This window comes from Staurois parvus, unplaced genomic scaffold, assembly GCF_062004578.1.
Source record: "Staurois parvus isolate SC_StPar_1 unplaced genomic scaffold, SC_StPar_1.0 ptg001109l, whole genome shotgun sequence".
Classification (NCBI taxonomy): Eukaryota; Metazoa; Chordata; class Amphibia; order Anura; family Ranidae; genus Staurois; species Staurois parvus.
In genome coordinates, this window is record NW_028318905.1 from 86,799 (window position 1) to 97,442 (window position 10,644).

Below are 10,644 nucleotides of genomic sequence, written 5' to 3' on the forward strand. Positions count from 1 at the left end.
CAACTTAACAGCTCAGCTTCCCTTGACCCCCTTTCTGACAGTGACTCAGCAGCACAGCTCCCTCTGACCCCCTTCCTGACAGAGACTCAGCAGCACAGTTCCCCCTGACCCCCTTCCTGACAGCAACTCAGCAGCTCAGCTCCCCCTGACCATCTTCTCGACAGCGACTCAGCAGCTCAGCTCCCCCTGACAGCAACTACTCAGCAGCTCAGCTCCCCCTGACCCCCTTCCCGACAGCGACTTAGCAGCTCAACTCCCCCTGACCCCCTTCCTGACAGCGACTCAGCAGCTAAGCTCCCCCTGACCCCTTTCCTGACAGCGACTCAGCAGCTCAGATCCCCCTGACCCCCTTCCTGACAGCGACTCAGCAGCTCAGCTCCCCCTGACCCCCTTCCTGACAGTGACTCAGCAGCACAGCTCCCCTTGACCCCCTTCCTGACAGCAACTCAGCAGCACAGCTCCCCCTGACCCCCTTCCTGACAGCGACTCAGTAGCTCAGCTCTCCCTGACCCCCTTCCCGACAGTGACTCAGCAGCTCAGCTCCCCCAGACCCCCTTCCTGACAGCAACTCAGCAGCACAACTCCCCCTGACCCCCTTCCCGACAGTGACTCAGCAGCAAAGCTCCCCCTGACCCCCTTCCTGACATCAACTAAGCAGCTCAGCTCCCCCTGACCCCCTCCCTGACAGTGACTCAGCAGCACAGCTCCCCCTGACCACTTTCCTGACAGCGACTCAGCAGCTCAGCTGCCCCTGACCCCCTTCCTGACAATGACTCAGTAGCTCAGCTCCCCCTGACCCCCTTCTCGACAGCGACTCAGCAGCACAGCTTCCCCAGACCCCCTTCCTGACAGCGACTTAGCAGCAAAGCTCCCCTTGACCCCCTTTCCGAAAGCAACTAAGCAGCTCAGCTCCCCCTGACCCCCTTCCTGACAGTGACTCAGCAGCACAGCTCTCCCTGACCCCCTTCCTGACAGCGACTCAGCAGCACAGCTCCCCCTGACCCCCTTCCTGACAGCGACTCAGCAGCACAGCTCCCCTTGACTCCCTTCCCGACAGCGACTCAGCAGCTCAGCTCCCCCAGACCCCCTACCCGACAGCGACTAAACAGCTCAGTTCCCCCTGACCCCTTTCCCAACAGCGACTCAGCAGCTCAGCTCCCCTGACCCCCTTCCCGACAGCAACTCAGCAGCTCAGCTCCCCTCCTAGCAGTTCTAAAGCAATGTATATTATCAACAATTACTTTTTTTTAATATAAATCCTTGTTTTCACATTTTTGTCCCTTGCCTCATTTTAGGGCTCTGCTCCCCTTCCCAGCAGTGCCTCAGCAGCTCAGCTCTCCCTGCTTCCCCCTACCAACAGTGACTCGGCAGCTCAGCTCTTCCTACTTCCCCCTACCAATAGCTACTCGGCAGCCCAGCTCTCCCTGCTTCCCCCTCTCAACAGTGACTCAGCAGCTCAGCTCTCCCCAGCGACTTGGCAGCTCAGCTCTCCCTGCTTCCCACTCTCAACAGCGACTCGGCAGCTCAGCTCTCCCTGCTTCCCCCACTCAACAGAGACTCAGCAGCTCAGCTCTCTCTGCTCCCCCTCTCAACAGAGACTCAGCGGCTCAGCTCTCCCTGCTTCCCCCTCTGAACAGTGACTCAGTATCTCAGCTCTCCCTGCTCCCCCTCTCAACAGTTACTCAGCAACTCATCCCTTTATGCTTCCCCCTCTCAACAGCGACTCAACAGCTCAGCTCTCCCTGCTTCCCCCTACCAACAGAGACTCAGCAGCTCAGCTCTCCCTGCTTCCCCCTCTCAACAGAGACTCAGCAGCTCAGCTCTCCCTGCTCCCCCTCTCAACAGAGACTCAGCGGCCCAGCTCTCTCTGCTTCCCCTTCTCAACAGAGACTCAGCAACTCAGCTCTCCCTGCTCCCCCTCTCAACAGAGGCTCGGCAGCTCAGCTCTCCCTGCTTCCCCCTCTTAACGGCGACTCGGCAGCTCAGCTCTCCCTGCTCCCCCTCTCAATAGAGACTCGGTGGCTCAGCTCTCCCTGCTTCCCACTCTCAACAGAGACTCGGCAGCACAGCTCTCCCTGCTTCACCCTCTCAATAGAGACTCGGTGGCTCAGCTCTCCCTGCTTCCCCCTCTCAACAGCTACTCAGCAGTTCAGCTCTCCCTGCTTCCCCTTCTCAACAGCGACTCAGCAGCTCAGCTCTCCCTGCTCCCCCTCTCAACAGCAACTCAGCAGCTCAGCTCTCCCTGCTTACCCCTCTCAACAGCGACTCAGCAGCCCAGCATTGCCCTGGGGGGGCGTGTTTTCCAATGACAAAAGTGGGCCATGCCTATCTTAAAAAGGCCACTTGTAGTCTCCATGGGAAGCCTGTGTGACAGGGTGACAACACAGGCTCACATTTGGCAGGCAGGGACAAAGCGTTGTCACCCTATCACAGGAAGTACCTAAACAAGGATCTCCATGGCGGGATCACCGAGGGTTACTGGAGAAAAAGCTGCAGATTTACAAAATGTTGAAAACTTTTGAAACAGCCTTAACGGGTCCAATGTCACAGGAGACTTCGGTGATTGGCCCCACGACTACCACGTGTCATCATTTCGCATGGAAAGCATCGATCTCACACCGATCGAACCTCCAGGTGCAAAGATGATAATGAGACAAAAGAACTGAAGACGTACATGACGCGTCGGCGTGAAATCTCAGCTCCTGACTCACGGATGGCGCCCGGCTGCCCCTCTCTCCGCGTCCCGTACTCCGGAGCTTTGTGAGCGCTCCCAGTTCCAGATGTGTCACATGATGAGATTCTCCACTGCTGGGAGCTCCTGGTGTCACCGGCGGCACCGCTGAGCACATGACTGCGTCTGAATCATCTCATGTGTCCTATAGGAGCTCTATAGACAGGCAATACAATGAGGGGGATTGCTGACACTCTGACAGTAGGGGGCGTACTATTCCGCTGGGGGGGCCATATTCACCTCGATTGGTGCGAGCGCTGGAGAGACGAGGGCAGAACCAACACATTTCCTTTCCGTAGATTCGTTTAGTGCGTTTTCAGAAATCGATTCGTTTTGTTTATTCATTTTCTAATTCGATTCAAATTCAATTTGACCGAATTTGTAAAATTCGATTTCAAGTTGGCATTCAAATTTATTCTATTCAAAATTCGAATTTCAGAAGACAGTTATACTCTATTTTATTCTATTCTATTGTTTTTTTCTATTCTTTTATTTTCTATTCTATTCTATGTTTTCTATTCTGTTCTAGTCCTTTCTATTGTTTTCTGTTCTAATCTATTCTATTTGAATTCAAACTTGTTCTATTCGAAATTCAAATTTCAGAAGACAGTTATATTCTGTTTTATTCTATTCTATTTTTCTATTCTATTCTATGTTTTCTATTCTGTTCTAGTCCTTTCTATTGTTTTCTGTTCTAATCTATTCTGCTCTATTCTTTTATGTGCTATTTTGTTTTTGTTTTCTAATTTGATTCATTTCAAACTCAGTTGGGCTGAATTTGAAAAATTCAGACCGGCATTCAAATTTATCCTATTTGAAATTCAAATTTTTGAAGACAGGTAAATTCTTTCTGTTCTTTCCTAGTATTTTCTATACTATTCTAATCTATTCTATTCAAATTCAAACTTGTTCTATTTGAAATTCAAATTTCAGAAGACAGTTATATTCTTTCTGTTTTATTCTATTCTATTTTTTCTATTCTGTTCTATTCCTTTCTATTGTATTCTGTTCTAATCTATTCTATTTGAATTCAAACTATTTCTACTTCTATTTTCTATTCTATTCTACTCTATTTTTTTCTCTTCTGTTCTATTCCTTTCTATTGTTTTCTGTTCTAATGTATTCTGCGCTATTCTTTTATGTGCTATTCTATTTTTTTTTTTAGTTTTATAATTCGATTTATTTCAAATTCAGTTGGGCTGAATTTGAAAAATTCAGACCGGCATTCAAATTTATCCTATTCGAAATTCAAATTTTGGAAGACAGTTAAATTCTTTCTAATCTTTTCTAGTCTTTTCTGTTCTATTCTAATCTATTCTTTTCTAATTCAAACTTATTCTATTCAAAATTCGAATTTCAGAAGACAGTTATATTCGTTCTATTTTTTCTATTCTATTCGATTTTCTATTCTATTTGATTTTTTCCTAGTCTTTTCTATTCTATTCTATTCAAATTCAAACTCATTCTATTCGAAATTCGAATTTCAGAAGACAGTTATATTCTTTCTAATTTATTCTATTCTATTTTCTATTATATTCTATTTTTCTGTTCTGTTCTATTCCTTTCTATTGTAGTCTGTTCTAATCTATTATGCTCTATTCTTTTATGTGCTATTTTATTATTTTTGTTTTCTAATCTGATTCAATTCAAATTCAATTGGACCGAATTAGGAAAATTCAAACTGCCATTCAAATTTATCCTATTCGAAATTCAAATTTTGGAAGACAGTTAAATTCTTTCTATTCTTTCCTAGTCTTTTCTATTCTATTCAAATTTGAACTTATTCTATTCGAAATTTGAATATCAGAAGACAATTATATTCTTTCTATTTTATTCTATTCTTTTTTTCTATTCTATTCTATTTTCTGTTCTATTTTTTTCTATCCTGTTCTGTTCCTTTCTATTGTATTCTGTTCTACTCTATTCTTTTATGTGATATTTCATTCTTTTTGTTTTCTAATCAGATTCAATTCAATTTCAATTGTACCAAATTAGGAAAATTGGCATTCAAATTTATCTTATTTGAAATTATAATTTTGGAAGACAGTTAAATTATTTCTATTCATTCCTAGTCTTTTCTATTCTATTCTAAACTATTCTATTCGAATTCGAACTTATTCTATTCAAAATTCGAATTTCAGAAGACAGTTACATTCTATTTTATTCTATTGTTTTTTTCTATTCTATTCTATTTTCTATTCTATTCTATTTTTTCTATTCTGTTCTATTCCGTTCTATTGTATTCTGTTCTAATCTGTTCTACTCTATTCTTTTATGTGCTATTTTATTCTTTTTGTTTTCTAATCCGATTCAATTCAAATACAGTTGGACTGAATTAGGAAAATTCGCATTCGCATTCAAATTTATCCTATTCGAAATTAAAATTTTGGAAGACAGTTCCATTCTTTCTATTCTTTTCTATTTGATTCTTATCTAATCTATTCTATACAAATTTGAACTTATTCTATTCAAAATTCCCCATAGCCCTTTCCTCTGGTCCCAGGACCCTTCCCTCCCATGGCTCTTCCCACTCATCCCAAGGCCTGTCATGGGTCCCTTTTTTATGGTCCCACAATTGGACCCTTTCAAATGTTCTGCAGCAGCGTCCTTCCTGCTTCCTTGGGCCCACCCCCATGGTGGTGGAATGCCAGAGCCCAGTCACAGGTGCAACCTTTGCGACCCTGGTAGTTTGGTAAACTGGTTAGACACCAAAAAAGTTGACACCAGCCAGAACAACCAAATGAATCAGTGCGAGATCCGAAAATATAGACAGAGCTGGCCCAAAGGATCTCCAAGAGTCGTACATGACCTATTGGTCAACATCATCATCGTTCCTTGAGACCCGTCCTCTACAAGGGACATACAGTATGGAGCTGAGTACAGAAACGTGAAGGGGCATATAAAGACTGGAGGCATTTATGGACTTCCACCAAGCTTACCAAGTTACCAGTGGTCCAGGCGTTGTGTTTCCATCTGCTTTGCACCCTTGGCCAGGGTGCTCTGGAGGACTTTCTGGTTGCCCATTCTCAATGCCCCTGCCATTCCCTGTTCTCCTCCATCAGTGATGATGGTTTCAACCCTGTGAGTAGGATTATTTACTTTGAATAAACATTTGATTTTGTTCCCCCCACCCTCCATAAAGCCATAGATGCCCCCCCCCCCCCCATAAAGCCATAGAGGTTGAACAAAGTGCCACCATAATTTCGTGTAGCGCCCACTAGGTGGTGCTAGTGTAAGGTAAATGTATATTTGGCTCATGGTAGTAAGTGAGTCTGAATTTCTGTGGGTTCAGTGTGAGGTCAGGCTGGATGACTCAGCAGGTTGGGACTCCTATCGCTTCCACCTGGTTCTGGAGCTCCATGGAAGCTTCCAAAAGCCAGTAGGCAGAAGGGTGGGGACCTCCATGGGAGTCTGACCAATCCCAATCTAAGAGGCCCTGGTAGTGTGGTAGACTAGATCAAAAATATGAGAGAGCCATGCTAGCAGGGGAGGTAGGTGGAAGATGGATTGCTGAGAGGTGTTGCTGTGTAGCCTGGGAGGGAGCCCCGGAGGGGAGGGGTTTTCCTTCAGCCTGGAGGCTGGAAGCTGAGGAAAAGCTGGAAGAGGGAGCTCCACTGCCCTGCCATCCACTGGGAAAGGACAGCCTGTAAAGCTTGGAGAGGAAGCAGTCAAGCCAGAAGGCCTGAAAGCAGTTCTATCAAAAGCTGCAGGACAGGAACAGTGTGAGGACCTCTACACCCCCAGGGCCTGAAAGGGAGACGTCTTCTGGATCTGATGGAGGTTGAACAAAATGCCACCATAATTTCATTCCACTGAGTATAGGTATGTAGCGCCCACTAGGTGGTGCTAGTGTAAGGTACATTTATATTTGGCTCATGGTAGGAAGTGAGCCTGAATTTCTGTGGGTTCAGTGTGAGGTCAGGCTGGATGACTGGGACTATCGCTTCCACTTGGTTCTGGAGGTCCATGGAAGCTTCCAAAAGCCAGTAGGCAGAAGGGTGGGGACCTCAACCTGCATATTCACGGGAGTCTGTTCAATCCCAATCTAAGAGTCCCTGGTAGTGTGGTAGACTAGCCCAAAAATATGAGAGAGCCATGCTAGCAGAGCAGGTGGGTAGAAGATGGAGTGCTGAGAGGTGTTGCTGTGTAGCCTGGGAGGGAGCCCCGGAGGAGAGGGGCTTTTCTTCCAGCCTGGAGGCTGAAAGAGGGAGCTCCACTGCCCTGAAGTCCATTGGGAAAGGACAGCCTGTAAAGCTTGGAGAGGAAGCAGTCAATCTAGAAGGCCTGAAAGCAGTTCTATCCACAGCTGCAGGACAAGGACAATGTGAGGACCTCTACACTCCCAGGGCCTGGAAGGGAGACGTCTTCTGGATTTAAGTTGTGCCAGGTCTTCCATGGACAGTTCATAGCTTACCCTTGTCCTGGAATCAGATACAGCAGCCAGGTGGGGTGGTGTTCTGCGCACTAATGGGACCAGGAGCTCCACAACATTGTCGCGTTACTAGAAGTCCACCCAGAGGACACCAAGCTCCTAGAAGGGGATGACTTTACTAAGGACTGTAAATGGTTCCAGCTGGAACACAGTCAAGTGTCTGACGTTTTTCTGACGTCCTCATTCTGCCATTTCTTCAGTCAGATTTGACATCCCATAACCCCTTTACCCCTGTCCAGGTTCAATCCCCTAATAAACCCAAGTCCATGGGTGCAGATTGTGGAAAATGCATGTTGCCTGGCCGTGCAGAGCGTAAGTAGACCCAAATCCAGCGGCCCTTAGGAGGCTCCAGGTCCATACACCAGATGGCAGAGGTGGGACCAGAAGCCTAGTCCCTAGGGTACAAGTCCAGTATATAGTAGTGTGGGTGAGGGGTGGAATTCTGGAAGGAGATGATGTACTGTTAGGTTGGGGTTGCGTTGTTGACCCCTAATTAGCGCTGGTGCCGCCATGTTGCTGCCATTGTCAGGCATCTTTGGTGTAACGGTAGCGGGACATTTTCTGCTGCCGTAAGCTTGGAAACCTTCAGTAGATGCCTCTCGGTTCGGATGTTCTCATTGGTACAATCAGGCGGGATGTTCAGACGCCTATATACATCCAATGGCAAAAGATGAAACCAACCGATTGTCCAACTGTAATTAGTACATATTGAGATGGGGGGATAAACAGGCAACGCGTTTCGGGTTACTATGACACGCCCCTTCATCAGGGCTTGGGACATGTTAAGATGGGAGGATAAACAGGCAACGCGTTTCTGGGACTATGACACGCCCCTTCATCAGGGCTTGGGACGTTGAGATGGGGGGATAAACAGGCAACACGTTTCGAGGGACTATGACACGCCCCTTCCTCAGGCTTGGGACATGTTGAGATGGGGGATAAACAGGCAAAGCGTTTCGGGGGACTATGACACACCCTTTCATCAGGGCTTGGGACATATTGAGATGTGGGGATAAACAGGTAACGCGTTTTGGGGGACTATGACACGCCCCTTCATTAGGGCTTGGGATATGTTGAGATGGGGGGATAAACAGGCAACGCGTTTCGGGGACTATGACACGCCCCTTCATCAGGGCTTGGGACATGTTGAGATAGGGGGGATAAACAGGCAACGCATTTCGGGGACTATGACACGCCCTTTCATCAGGGCTTGAGACATGTTTAGATGGGAGGATAAACAGGCAACGCGTTTCGGGGACTATGACACGCCCCTTCATCAGGGCTTGGGACATGTTGAGATAGGGGGCATAAACAGGCAACGCGTTTTGGGGACTATGACACGCCCCTTCATCAGGGCTTGAGACGTTGAGATGGGGGGATAAACAGGCAACATGTTTCGGGGACTATGACACACCCCTTCATCAGGGCTTGAGACGTTGAGATGGGGGGATAAACAGGCAACGTGTTTCGGGGACTATGACACACCCCTTCATCAGGGCTTGGGTCATCTTGAAACTGAAGGACTTGGTTTGAGATGGTCCTGGAAAGATTAACCCCTCGCCCTCCTGAGAATTCCCCCCCCCCCCTTCCTGTCCAGGCCATTTCTTGCGATACGGTGCTGAGTTACTTTAACTGACAATTGCGCGGTCATGCAACGCTTTCTTTTGGGGGTATTTGATCGCCTCTGCGTTTTTAATTTTTTTAGTCGCATAGTTAGTCTGGCTGAAAAAAAGACAAAAAGTTCATCCAGTTCAACCATTTTTTTGGGGGGGCTGTGCTAGGAGTGGCAATTTTCAGGGGATGTGCCAGGAGCAGAGGCAGACTGACCATTTGGAAACTCGGGCACTGCCCGAGGGCCCGGGGTCAGTAGGGGGCCCCATGAGATGCCCCTGGTACCTTTTTCATAGGCTTTTGTGAGTTTGGACACAGGGGCCCCATGATCCCCTATTGCCCGGGGGCCTCATGAGTTGTCAGTCCGCCCCTGGAATGGAGTGGCGATTTGGGGGGGATGTGCTAGGAGGGGCGATTTGGGGGGGATGTGCTAGGAGTGGCGATTTGGGGGGGTTGTGCTAGGAGTGGCGATTTGGGGGGGATGAGCTAGGAGTGGCGATTTGGGGGGGATGTGCTAGGAGTGGCGATTTGGGGGGGATGTGCTAGGAGTGGCGATTTGGGGGGGGTTGTGCTAGGAGTGGCGATTAGGGGGGGGGGTTGTGCTGGAAAAGGTAACATGGTAGAGAGGGGGAGGGGATTTATGCTAGGAAGGAATTTTTTTTTTCAGAGGGGGGATTTGATCTGTAGGGGATGGGGGGGGGAGATTTGTGCTGGGGGGGATTTCAGCAGTGGGGGCAGATTTGTACCAGGAGGAGGGGGAATTTATGCTAAGGGGCAATGCATACAGATTACTGCTTGATTTCCTCTCTGGGGGGGGGGGGTGTTTGCTCACACATAATGCTCATACAACTTGGGGGGGCACAAATTGGTATGTCCGTCTCGGGCTCTTGATGACCTTGTCCCGGCACTGCCGCCGATGCTGTGTCCCAAGCCACGTCCACGGCTCACAGCATCACCGATATCTGAGTTACTGCGCATGCGTAGTCAATGTGGGGATCGGGGTTGCAGTCTCCACATATTTATAGGTGGGATCTGGACCGGGGGGCCAACCTGTAGAGTAGGTGTGATGGGCAGTCCCCGCATTTATAAAGGTGGGGTCTGTGGGATGGGGCGGGGAGAGTGATTTGGGGACACCCACCTGGAAGGTGGGCAAATGCAATGCAGACCATGGCGGGGTTAATGGCGCCAAGGGATCCAGAATGTCGGCAACGTTTCCAGGTGCATTTTCAGCCCATATTTTTGGCATACATTTCTTATGACTACAGCGCCCCCTATTGTGCAGATATGTCCGCCAATCATACAGCCCTCCATATCATGTGATTCAGGTGTTCCAATCCCCTCCATATCATGTGATTCAGGTGCTCCAATCCCCTCCCAATCATGTGATTCAGGTGTTCCAATCCCCTCCATATCATGTGATTCAGGTGTTCCAATCCCCTCCATGGACACAGGTGTGTACAATCAAGCCCCTAGACATGCAGACTGCTTCTACAAACATTGGTGAAAGAATGGGTCGCTCTGAGGAGCTCAGTGACTCCAAGCGTGGTCCCGTGATAGGTGGCCACCTGGGCAATAAGTCCATCCGTGACATTTCCTGGCTACTAAATATTCCACGCTCCACTGTTAGTGGGATTATAACAAAGTGGAAGCAACTGGGAACAACAGCCACTCAGCCACCAAGTGGTAGGCCACGTCACATGACAGGGCGGGGTCAGCGCATGCTGAAGGGCACAGTGCGCAGAAGTCGCCAACTGTCTGCAGAGTCAATAGCTAAAGACCTCCAAACTTGGTGTGGCCTTCAGATGAGCCCAACAACAGTGCGTAGAGAGCTTCATGGAATGGGTTTCCATGGCCGAGCAGCTGCATCCAA